The sequence below is a fragment of the Triticum aestivum genome, chromosome 1D (genome assembly GCF_018294505.1).
Source record: "Triticum aestivum cultivar Chinese Spring chromosome 1D, IWGSC CS RefSeq v2.1, whole genome shotgun sequence".
NCBI classification, from domain to species: Eukaryota; Viridiplantae; Streptophyta; class Magnoliopsida; order Poales; family Poaceae; genus Triticum; species Triticum aestivum.
This window is the reverse complement of record NC_057796.1, coordinates 64,704,573-64,718,083: the sequence shown is the minus strand read 5'-3', so window position 1 is coordinate 64,718,083 and position 13,511 is coordinate 64,704,573.

Here is a 13,511-nt window from a genome sequence, read left to right as displayed (position 1 = left end):
GTGCTGGAAAATATCCGCGGAGGTAAACTCCATGATCGGTGCCCAATCAGATTCGATAGGCACGGACGCAAGCGGTTCGAAGCCCGTGGCCGGGGACGAATCCAAGGGTTCGGCCACACAGGTCTCATAAGAGGTGAAGTCAGTATTCGGCTCTAATGCCGCTAAGTGTGCGGCCTCCGTGGCGGGGTGCATCCACCTGTCCTCGGACGGCGCAATCTGCTCCGGATTGAGGGCCGGAGTAGCCACAGGTGTGATCTCCCGAACACCGTCCGACGGCAGAGCTAAGTCATGCTCGTCGTGACTGTGCGGCGCACCTGACATGGGCTCGAATCCGTCGAAGATCAAGTCTCAGCGGATGTCGGCGGTATAGTTTAAGTTTCCAAACCTGACCTGACGGTCAGGGGCGTAGCTCTCGATCTGCTCTAGATGGCCAAGCGAGTTGGCCCGCAGTACGAAGCCGCCGAATACAAAGATCTGTCCGAGGAGAAAAACCTCACCCCGGATCGCATCGTTGCCGATGATCGAAGGAGCCATCAAGCCTTTATCGCGACGGCACAGTGGAACTCTCAATGAAAGCACCAATGTCGGTGTCAAAACCGGCGGATCTCGGGTAGGGGGTCCCGAACTGTGCGTCTAAGGCGGATGGTAACAGGAGGCGGGGGACACAATGTTTACCCAGCTTCGGGCCCTCTCGATGGAGGTAATACCCTACTTCCTGCTTGATTGATCTTGATGATATGAGTATTACAAGAGTTGATCTACCACGAGATCGTAGAGGCTAAACCCTAGAAGCTAGCCTATGATTATGATTGTTGTTGTCCTACGGACTAAACCCTCCGGTTTATATAGACACCGGAGGGGGCTAGGGTTACACAGAGTCGGTTACAAGGGAGGCGATCTACATATCCGAATTGCCAAGCTTGCCTTCCATGCAAACGAGAGTCCCATCCGGACATGGGACGAAGTCTTCAATCTTGTATCTTCATAGTCCAACAGTCCGGCCAAAGTATATATAGTTCGGCTGTCCAAGGACCCCCTAATCCAGGACTCCCTCACCCACCTCGCTCACAACTTCTCCACTAATGGGTTAATTAAAGCACCTGGACGGAGGGTGTTTGCTTGTGATCCCAAGGTAGCATTTGCTTAATTTGTTCATGTTTTCAACTCGTATTCCGCCCTAATTTAAATTTCCACATAGCGCAACGGATAATACGACCACAAATAAAATGGCAATGGATAATACGACGACAAATTTACAATTGCGCAGATAATTATTATCTTACATATTCTGGATAATTTATAATGCCACATGCGGCAAAGCCCGGAAGACACGGGGGCAAGAGAAGAAGGAAATTGTAGACAACGATCTGGGTCGCTACTGTCTCTACTCGTCGATGGATCGCCGGGCGGCAAAATCCTCCAGCTCCTTTCAATTCCTCACGACTTTGCTTGAAATCAGCCACGGATTCCTCCACCTCTTGCTCGCGCTCGATCCGAAGCTTCCTCAAGCCACCCATCAGTTCCTCGACGACCTCTTTCAGCGTCATCTCCGAGGCACTGCTCTGCTCATGCAACATCTTCCAGCCGGCGGCCTCCTCCTCCTTCTCGGCGACCAACTTGAGGAGCTTCGCATTGTCATCCATGAGTTGCTTGACGAGGCCGGTCGCCTTGTCAACCGAGGCATCGCTGATCTTGAGCAGCTTCATTAAGCCGTCGACCAGCTCCTGCTGCGTAGTGAAGCCAGCGAGAATGTCATCGTCGCCAGCGAAGGACTTCAGGAACGCTGGCTCGACGCGATGGCCGATGCCGCAAATACGCTTGTGAGAGCCCTCGCGTGCCCATGAGAGCTCGTTCGAGGGCTCCGCGGCGCGCCGGGACATCTCTGTTGCGGTTGCGGCTTCGCGGCGGGACCTCTCTAGTGCTTCTGCGGCCTTGGTCTTTGCTGCCTGGTTATATGTCCACCCTAAACTCCTCCTGCCGGTCATGGCGGAACGACTTGACAGAAAAAACCAGTTTTGTGGGTGATGAGGAGAGGAACTGTGAAGTAATTTTCGAGTGGGTAGTTTTTATAGCCCGGTGCTAAGTGTGGACACATATTAGTTTGATAGGTGTGAACAGATTTGCAATTACTTACTGTGTTGTAATCAGCAATGTGACGAGAAACAAGGTCAAAATTTATTGATGGCAGAAGGTTGACCACGTGGTTGCTCGCCATTGAGGCGGCCGCGGCGCGCCCCGCTCTAGCGTCCCTATGCGTGCTCTGCTCGCCGTTGAGGCAAAGTTACAATGGCAAGGTTAATAATTCTTAATAATTGTCTTGCATGTTCAGGATAATTTAAAATGCCAACTGCGGCAAGGCCCAGAACACTCACGACCTACATATGCACACAATTATAATAAAATATAGGCTAAAAGGCTGAGCTGGCGGCCTTCCGACAATGGTCTTCTCGGACTCCATGATCAGCATAGCACCCTTGCGGCCATTCACTCCGAGTGTCCCAACCCGCCTCCGCCTATGGAGCTGCTGGCGCTGGGAGGCTCTTGGGGCTGCTGGGCCTCTTCCAGAAGAGCTTGACAGCATGCAATCGCGCGCATGACAACTCCGCGGAACCGCTCCATTTCCATGTCTCTGGCCTGGTAGCAAATTCCGTCAATCACCTGCATCCTCAAGATATCACGTTGGCGATGTTCTACTTCGTCGGGGACATCAACTCCGCCAAGGATGCGCTCGAGCCTGGCCACCACATCATCGGGATCGAGGTTGACACAGCCGTCGTGGGCAATGATGAAGCCGCAGGCTGCCTTTGTCTTGACTGAATCGCAGAGGTCCTCTGCCCATTCCTTGCTGGGCATCAGGCTCTCGATGAGCACTGGTGATGGCGGTTCTTCGGGTGGGTCGTCGATCATGTCGCCGAGCAGCTCTGGATCTTTTGCACGGTGGATGGCAAACTGCTCATCACACCTCCTCTACAATATGTCAATTGTGCTCCCAAGGACTGTGACACCGATATCGCAGCCGATGGGTGATGGTGCCTGCACCCGCCGATGAAGCTCTTGCTCCCCAACCTGCTCCGGCTCGTTCTCCTTGCCGAAGATGTAACGCAGGTAGGCGTCAACATTGAAGCTTTGGTCGTTGCCTGGCATGCTTGGAATAACTAATGGTAGATGGGTGAGGACTAGAACTTCCGAGAGTGTCGCGGCGCTGCATTGCCGCCTGGGTTATATGCAGCAAGCCGTTACCTGGTGGTGGGAAACCGGTGAGGGAATAGGCATGGATTTTACAACTCACCCATGTGGAGCGCGGGAAGAATTCGCTCGAGCGCGGGAAGACTAAGTGGATCACACACACAACACGAATACCGTATCTGGTGCCACGTGTTATTTATCACACAAGTGTTAACATAAGGAAATGCATGTGTAACTTACTAATCATCGCACACGAGTACTCGCAGACGCATCGTGTGTGATACTCCTACCAACCGCAAGCAACTAATTTGCAATTTTTTTAAGTTTTTTGTACACATAGAATCGCACACGAACTAACTGTATTAACCGTCTGTATTGTAAATTCTCATCGCAAACAGTTCATCCAAGTCAGCTGTTTGCCACGTATCACACACATCTCGTTAAGTTGAACCATTTCTGTTGCGTTCCCTAATCGAAAACAGTTCGTCCGAGTGAACCGTATGCCCTATATCACACACACCTTGATCTGGCTAACCGTTTATGTTGCACTCCCTAATAGCAAACGGTTCATCGGAGCGAACTGTATGTCGTATATTGCACACATATTGATATGGTTGCCCGTTTTTGTTGTTCTGCCTCATCGCAAAAAGTTCGAACGGGTTAACCGTGTGCCCTAGATCGCACACGCAACTAAAATCTGAACCGTGTTTGATGCGTCCTCCATCGCAAACGTTTTGCACCTTTTTTTGATGATTTTTTTACATCCTCGTTTGTGATTAATGCATCGCATACATTTTCGTGAAAGGGTATCTGATCATACTGTCGCGTTAGCAGCATCCTGCAGTAGTGCTCTAAGAGAGCCATCAGAATGGACCACTACTTCCACCATTCGTTTTCTGAGAGAGAACCACCTACTCGTGTGTTGAGATCAAGAGACTCCATTCCTACCATTTGAATCTTGATCTCTAGCCTCTTCAAGTTGCTTTCCACTCCAATCCTTCTCCTACCCAAGCCAAATCTGTGAGAGAGAGAGATTGAGTGTTGAGGAGACTATCATTTGAAGAACAAGAGCAAGGAGTTCATCACCAACACACCATATATTACCTTTTGGAGAGTGGTGTAATCTAGATTTGTTAGGTGTCACTTGGGAGCCTCCAAGATCATGTGGAGTTGAACCAAGGAGTTTGTAAGGGCAAGGAGATCACCTACTTCGTGAAGATCTACCTGAGTGAGGCTAGTCCTTCATGGACAGAAGCCATGGTGCAATAGACAAGGTTGCTTCTTCGTGGATCCTTCGTGGGTGGATCCCTCCATGCACTCGCGTTGCCGTTACCCTCCGTGGGTTGAAGTCTCCATCATTGTTCAAAAAATCTTCCAACTCAGCGATTTATCGTCTGATACATCGCTACTCTTGGGGTGACCGATAAGATTATGCCTTATCTTCACCGTTTATCATTTGGGTCGATTTATCGCTATGACAACCGATTTATCAGTAATAATCTACCGATAAATCGGGCCTATTCGTACCACTATATTTGCAAAAGCTATGTTTATTTTCATTTTGTGGACCTTGTTATGCTATATGTACTGTTGTCCTATTATGTTTTTCATTATACATGAATTCGAACGCTAGTAATCAAGGTAACACTTATGTCCAGTATTGTTTTCGTGTTGAATATAGCCTATTTTAGTGTTGGGAACCTGAGATTTGCAAAAATATATCCGATTAATAGTTGATCGATAAATTGATTAATCGGCCAGTTTTTGATTAATCTCTAATCTCCAGCGGACCGAGACGCTAACGATAAGCGATATCCTCAACAATGGTCTCCATCAACATTGACGTACGATAGCACCATCTATCGGAACCATGCCAAAAACCATCGTGTCTTCATTGCGTTTGAAATCTCCAACCCCCGCCTTTACTTACATGTGCAATGTTTTACTTTCCGCTGCTATACTCTTAGAATTGCATGTGTAGGGTGATGCTTGACTTGCTAGTATTGCTAAAATTTGCCCACAAATAAAATTGGGAAAAGGTTAGGTTTTTATTTGGTCAAGTAGTTTAATCACCCCCTCTCTAGATATACTTCCGATCCTATAGTTCATGACTTGCATGTCGATGAGTAAGGCAACTGACAGGAGCCATAGGGTTGTCCAAGGTTGTGAGAATCGCGATTCTATTATATGATTCTACGACTTTACGATCCAAACTAACCCCTATGATTCTACGATTTTAGTTCATAGAATCTACGTTTATATGATCCTGATAGTGAAGATTCTATGATTTGCGATCCTACCATCAGAGCTCCGATCCGATTCAAAATCGCGATTCTGGCAACCTTGGGGTTGTCTTTAATTTATTGTATGACCTGCATGTCAACTATTAAACGCCATTTAATTGCTTTACTTTATCACTATGAGTTAGCAATAGTCGTAGAAGAAATAGTTGGCAGAGACAACCACATGACGACACGATGATGGAGATCATGGTGTCATGCCGGTGACAATGGAGATCATGCCGGTGTTTTGGAGATGGAGATCAAAAGCACAAAGATGATGATGGCCATTATGTCACATATTCATTGCATGTGATGCTTAAATTTTTATGCATCTTATTTTCCTAAGGATGACGGTTGCATTATAAGATGATCCCTTCACTTAATTTCAAGATAAAAGGTGTTCTCCCTAAGTATGCACCGTTGCAATAGTTCGTCGTTTCGAAGCACCTCGTGATGATCGGGTGTGATAGAATCTTTGTTCACATACAACGAGTGTAAGCCAGTTTTACACATGCGAAATACTTGGATTAAACTTGGCGAGCCTAGCATGTACACACATGGCCTCGGAACACGGAGGACCGAAAGGTCAAACATGAGTCGTATAGTAGATAATATCAACATGGACATGTTCACCATTGATGGCCACCCCATCTCACGTGATGATCGGACATGGGTTGGTTGATTTGGATCATGTAACACTTAGACAACTTTGGAGATGTTGATTTAAGTGGGAGTTCATTAGTAATATGATTAATTGAATCAATTATCATGAACATAGTCTTAATGTCTTTCCAAAATTATGTTGTAGATCAATGGCTCGCGCTGTAGCTCCCCTGAATTTTAATGCGTTCATATAGAAAGAAAAGTTGAAAGATAATGGAAGCAACTATGCGGACTGGCTTCATAATCTGAGGATTATCCTCACTTCTGCACATAAGGCTTATGTCCTTGATGCACCGCTAGCTGTGCCACCCGATCCCGCCAATATAGATGTATGCTATGAACGTCTGGCAGACAAGAAATGATGACCACATGATAGTTCAGTGGGCTATGCTTTACGGCTTAGGACCAGGGCTCCAAAGATGTTTTGAGCACCACGGAGCATATGAGATGTTCCAAGAGCTGAAATTGGTATTTCAAGCTCATGCCCGGGTTGAGAGGTATGACACCTCCGACAAGTTCTTTAGCTGCAACATGGACGGGAACAACTCTGTTAGTGAGCACGTACTCAAGATGTCTGGGTACTACAACCGTTTGAATCAGTTGGGAGTTAATCTACTGGATGAAGTAGCGATTGATAGAGTTCTTGAGTCACTGCCACCAAGTTACAAGGCCTTCGTGATGAACTATAATATGCAAGGGATGGAGAAAACGATCCCTGAGTTTAAGGCCGCGGAAGTAGAAATCAAGAAGGAGCATCAAGTGTTGATGGTCAATAAGTCCACTAGTTTCAAAAAGGCAAGGGAAAGAAAGGGAACTTCAAGAAGAATGGCAAGGTAGTTGCAGCTCCCGTGAAGAAGCCCGAGGTTGGACCCAAACCTAGTACTGAGTGCTTCTATTGCAAGGGGAATGACCACTAGGAGTGGAACTACCCTAAGTACTTGGTGTCGGGGTTACGATCCTGACAATGAGTGCTATGGTATGAAAGAGGGGCAAAGCCTAGCTACGGCGCAAGTGTCGCACTCAGTTTTTATGAGTTTGGGCCCCTCTTGGAGGAGGTAATAGCCCTACGTCTCGTGCCCTGAGGCTTGTTTTCTCTTGGGGTATATGATTGCAAGGAATGCTGAACCCTTGACAAGGAGGAGGAGGGCGACTTATATAGAGTGCGTCGCGGCCTCTAAACTCTCTCGTTACAAGGGGAATTAGTGACTATAACTATGGCAATTTCAGGTATAAACAACTATGACTACGATAGTTACAGGTAATGACAACCATAACTATGCTTGAAGTCTGACTTAAGACCACTCGACCATTGTAGCTCCCATGTCGTCGCTGCGTCTTCTTTGTCCGAGTGGTGGTGGCTGGGACGTCCGAGTGTCATCAGTCTATCCGAGTGGATCTCTGGTGGTGCGCAGCCGAGTGCGCCTATGGTCCAGGGACCTCCCAATGATGGTGTAGGACCCTATGTGGGTCCAAGATCTCAGGTCTGTTACCCTACTAGTAGTGGGTGACCACATCACTTGGCAGATAAGAAGGCTGACAACGTCAACAAAGGTATATTTGATATACATGATATTGATGTGTACCTTACTAGTGCTCGTAGTAGCGCCTGGGTATTTGATATTGGTTCGGTTGCTAATGTTTGTAGCTCAAAATAGGTGTTGCAGAATAAACGGAGAATAGCTAAGGGCGAGGTGACAATGCGCATTGGATATGGCTCCAAGGTTGATGCAATCACCATTGGCACGCTCCCTCTACGTCTACCTTCGGGATTAGTTTTAAACCCGAATAATTCTTATTCGGTACCTGCGTTAAGCATGAACATTATATCTTGATCTTGTTTATTGCGAGATGATAATTCATTTAAGTCAGAGAATAATGGTTGTTCTGTTTATATGGATAATATCTTTTATGGTCATGCACCCTTGCGAATGGTTTATTCTTGTTGAACCTCGATCGTAGCGATACACATGTTCATAATATTGATGCCAACAGATGCAAAGTTAATAATATTAGTACCATATACTTGTGGAACTACCGCTTAGGTCATATTGGTGTATAGTGCATGAAGAAACTCCATGCTGATGGACTTTTGGAATCACTTGATTATGAATCATTTGAAACATGTGAACCATGCCTCATGGGCAAGATGACTAAAACCCTGTTTTTTGGAACAATGGAGCGGACAAGTGACTTATTGGAAATAATACATACCGATGTATGCGGTTCAATGAGTATTGAAGCACGTGGTGGATATCCTTATTTTCTTACCTTCGCGGACGATTTGAGTAGATATGGGTATATTTACTTAATGAAACACAAGTATGAAACATTTGGAAAGGTCAAGGAGTTTCAAAGTGAAGTAGAGAATCATCGTAATAAGAAAATAAAATTTCTATGATCTGATCGTGGAGGAGAATATTTGAGTTATGAGTTTGGCGCACATTTAAGACAATGTGGAATTGTTTCACAACTCATGCCACCTAGAACACCATGGCGTAATGGTGTGTCCAAACGTCGTAATCGTACCTTATTGGATATGGTGCGTTCTATGATGTCTCTTACCGATTTGCCACTATCGTTTTGGGGTAATGCATTAGAGACAGTCGCAGTCACTTTAAATAGGGCACCGTCTAAATCTGTTAAGATCACACCGTATGAATTATGGGTTGTCTTGAAACCTAAGATGTCATTTCTTAAAGTTTGGGGATGCAATGCTTATGTCAAGAGGCTTCCGCCTGATAAGCTCGAACCCAAAGTGGAAAAGTGCGTCTTCATAGGATACCCAAAAGAGACCATTGGGTATACATTCTATCACAGATCCGAGGGTAAGATCTTTGTTGCCAAGAATGGGTCCTTTCTAGAGAAGGATTTTCTCTCAAAGGAAGTGAGTGGGAGGAAAGTAGAATTTGATGAGGTAATCGTACCTTCTATTGAATTGGAAAGTAGCACATCACATAAGGCAATTCCCGTGACGCCTACGCCAACCGGAAAGGAACTAATGATGATGATCATGAGACTTCGGATCAAATTACTACTAAACTTCGTAGGTCGACCAGGACACGTTCCGCACCAGAGTGGTACGGTAATCCTGTCCTAGAAGTCATGTTGGCAGACAAGGGCGAACCTACGAACTATGAAGGAGCAATGATGAGCCCATATTCTGAAAGATGTCTTGAGGCCATGAAATCCGGATAGGATCCATGTATGAGAACCACGTGTGGAGTTTGGTAGACTTGCCCGATGACCGACAGGCCATTGAGAACATATGGATCTTTAAGAAGAAGACATACGCTGATGGTAGTGTCACTGTCTATAAAGCTCGTCTTGTGGCGAAGGGTTTCCAACAAATTCAAGGATTTTACTATGATGAGACTTTCTCACCCGTAGCGATGCTTAAGTATGTTAGGATTATGTTAGCGATTGCTGCATTTTTCGATTATGAAATCTGGCTGATGGATGTGAAAACCGGTTTCCTTAAGGAAGAGTTGTATATGATGCAACCCAAAGGTTTTGTGGACCCCAAGAATACTAAAGAGATATGAAAGCTCCAATGATGCATTTATGGACTGATGCAAGCATCTCAGAGTTGGAATATACATTGTGATGAGGTGATCAGAGCTTTTAGTTTTATACAAACTTATGGAGAAGCTTGTATTTACAAAAAAAGTGAGTGGGAGCTCTATAGAATTTATAATACTATATATGGATGACATGTTATTGGTTGGGAATGATATAAAATTTCTGGAAAGCATAAAGGGTTATTCGAACAAGAGTTTTTCAAAGGAAGACCTGGGTGAAGCTGCTTACATATTGGGCATTAAGATCTATAGAGATAGATCAAGACGTCCGGTAGGACTTTCACAGGGCACATATATACCTTGACAAGATTTTGAAGAAGTTCAAAATGGACCAGTCAAAGAAGGGGTTCTTGCCTGCATTTCAAGGTGTGAAGTTGAGTGGGACTCAAAGCCTGACCACAGCAGAAGAAAGAGAAAGGGTGAAAGTCATTCTCTATGCCTCAACCATAGGCTCCATAATGTATGCCAAGTTGTGTAATAGACCTGATGTGTGCCTTGCCATGAGTCTGGCAGGTAGGTACCAAAGTGATCCAGGAGTAGACCAGTAGACAGTGGTCAAGAATATCCTTGAGTACCGAAAAGGGACTAAGGAAATGTTTCTCGTTTATGAAAGTGATAAGGAGCTCATCGTAAAGGGTTACGTCGATGCTAGCTTTGACACTAATCCGGACACATATTGAATCGCGGAGCAGTTAGCTAGAGTAGCTCCGAGTAGAGCATTGTAGACATAGAGATTTGCAAAGTACATACGGATCTGAATGTGGAAGACCCGTTGACTAAACCTCTACCACGAGCAAAACATGATCAACACCATGACTCAATGGGTGTTAGATTCATTAAGATGTAAACTAGATTATTACCTCTATTGCAAGTGGAAGACTATTGGAAATATGCCCTAGAGGCAATAATAAAATGGTTATATAATATTTCATATTCATTATAAATGTTTATTATTCATGCTAGAATTGTATTGACTGGAAACTTAAATACATGTGTGAATACATAGACAACACTGTGTCCCTAGTAAGCCTCTACTAGACTAGCTCATTGGTCAAAGATGGTTAAGGTTTCCTAACCATAGACATGAGTTGTCATTTGATAATAGGATCACATCATTAGGAGAATGATGTGATGGACATACCCAACCGTAAGCTTAGCATCAGCCCGTATCACTTAGTTATTGGCTACAGCTTCCGTAATGTCAAGTATTTGTTCCTTAGACCATGAGATCATGCCACGGCTGGATATCGGAGGAATACTCTGTGTTCTATCAAACGTCACTTCATAACTGGGTGGTCATAAAGGTGCTCTACAGCTATCTTCGAAAGTGTCTGTTGGGTTGCATGGATTGAGACTGGGATTTATCGCTCCGTGTGACGGAGAGAAGCTCCAGTTTGTAATAAGTTTATACCAAAACTTGTCCCAAATCTGACAAATGTTTACCACAACATGTTGGTGCCATTTCATGATACCATGCCAAAGTTTCGTGATTTTCAGGCGATTTTTGGATATACATGAATTTAAAAACCAAGTATCTCAATGTTTTCGGCCGAGCCACGATGCCGAGGTGTTTGAAATTCATTCTCAATTCTTGCATGGGACCTAAACATTCACCCAAGGACACATATACGATTTTTCAACTCATATCGGAGCAATGGAGCATGTGTTTGTAGTTCAAATTTGAAATATGCACATTAAATGCCAAGAAACTCAATTAATGTATAAAAAAGGCTAAACGAACCCTGAATAATTCCAAATTTTAACACGACACTCATATAGTTGCATGTTCACTATAGATGAATGTTCTAGCAATTCATACACCATCCTTTCCCTTCACAACATCATTTTGTCTTTCAAGTCAGAATGAAAAAAAATCAGGTACACCACAAAGAGTTTACTAGCAAGAATCGTGTACGATGCGATATAAAATATCTTGGCACACCCTCTTGTATGGCTTACGCCGGAAGTTTCGTCGTCTATAGTCCACCGACCGCACTTCAACTACACTTACGCGCCAGTTTCTCGCGGCACCAAGCGAAAAAATTTGGCAACAGCGGAAATACCTAGCTCCCTGCTCCCCCCCCCCCCGAGAAAAAGCCACATTTCAACTGTTCCTCCTTCCTTTCCAAGTTCAAACCTTCACTGACTTGCAGCGCTACCTCCTCGCCGACGACAATTCTTCTTGCCATGCGGCCTCATCAATATATTCAGGTAATCTACACCCCATCCCCATCCTCTTCCTCCTACTCCATCCCACATGCCTTGACCGATGGCACGACACCTTCCGCCCAAATCACCGCCCATACTCCAAATAAGTGTCGCCCACAGCCATTTGCAGTATAGCGAGCAGCTCAGGAGCATCTGGCAGCGGAGAAGCAAATCGCAGCCGGACGCATGGATGAGGTCGCGATGGCTGCCATGCGTGCCTACTGCCAGATATTGGAGGAGCACCTCCCCTTCGAGGCCACCGTCGACGCCACCACATGGTTGGCTACTTTAAAATACAGTCCGTGGTGTTTTGTCAAGGCCACCGCCGGTGCCTTCTAGTAAATTGTCCCCTGTAATGTTAATATGCAATCTAATCTTCTGAAATGTAATGTTCAGTTAACAGGTTGGTCTAACAATGGCTACATTTACTAGTACTTATCAAGCATTCTTGGTTTGGCTAATTGTCTTATCTTCTGCAATGTGGTGCTCAGTTAACTGTTTGGTTCATTTGTTCTGATGTCCAGTTAACTGTTTGGTTCAATTATGCAATCTGATGTTCATTTGTCGTGGGTACAGTTTTGTATTGTTATGCATGTGAGAAATAAATTGAATGTGGCTGTACTAAATACACGAGAAACATATACAATTGCTCTATTTCCAAGTTGTTTAGCAAGGTCAGTGTTATCCTTAGGTCTTGGTAGTGTTGCAGAGTTCTTCGGGGTTGGTGTGTAGCGGCTTGGTTGCTCTGTGATTTGCCTCATCTCCATTGGCATGTGGTTGGTATAGGTCGAGCATGTATCGCAGTACGCACGATGGGTTTGTTTTGTGGATGTGGTTGCTAATCCTTGTGATTGGCATTGTAATAGCCGAAAGGCTTGTATCCGGCTTTTTTTGCCTCTTCTTCTATCAATATATGGTACGCATGCTTGCGCGTATTCTAGAAAAAAGTTGTTTTCCATGCTTGGTTTGGTTAACTGGTTTTTCCATGTGGCTCGAATTAATATGTTGAATGTGCAACATGTTTATTTTTCATCAACATATTTTACTGATAGTATGCCAACCCTCACTTAACCTGATCAATGACGACATTATATGTGTTGCAAGGAAACAATGGGAGGCAATGAGGTTTACCATCGAGGTTTGCACATACATGGTCCTTTGGCTAATAGCACATTATTGTGCAGTTGCAGGAATCATTCTAATATTTAGGTTTTAACAATTTGGTCTTGCACATATAGGTCCTCAGGTTTAGACCCACTGTTCGATCCATTTTTCATATGGGGAAATGAGATGTCCATGAATATCAGTTAAGTCAAGAAACTCAAAAAGATTGTTAGGATAAAGAAACTCGCGACGAATAATAGCAAGATCTTTGTTTGCACAATGAAGAAGACATCAGTCAACTATAGGATGGTACTAACTCTTTTACCTTGTTTTTTCCCTTGTGCCATTTCAAAATTTATAACAACTATTTATGCATACCTTTGTTTTCAGTACTTTCCAAAGCAGTTCACCGATGATTACTTCTCAGACCACCTCCATGGTTAAGAGGCGAGGAAGGTATTCATTCAACACCCACGGTACAATATTGAAG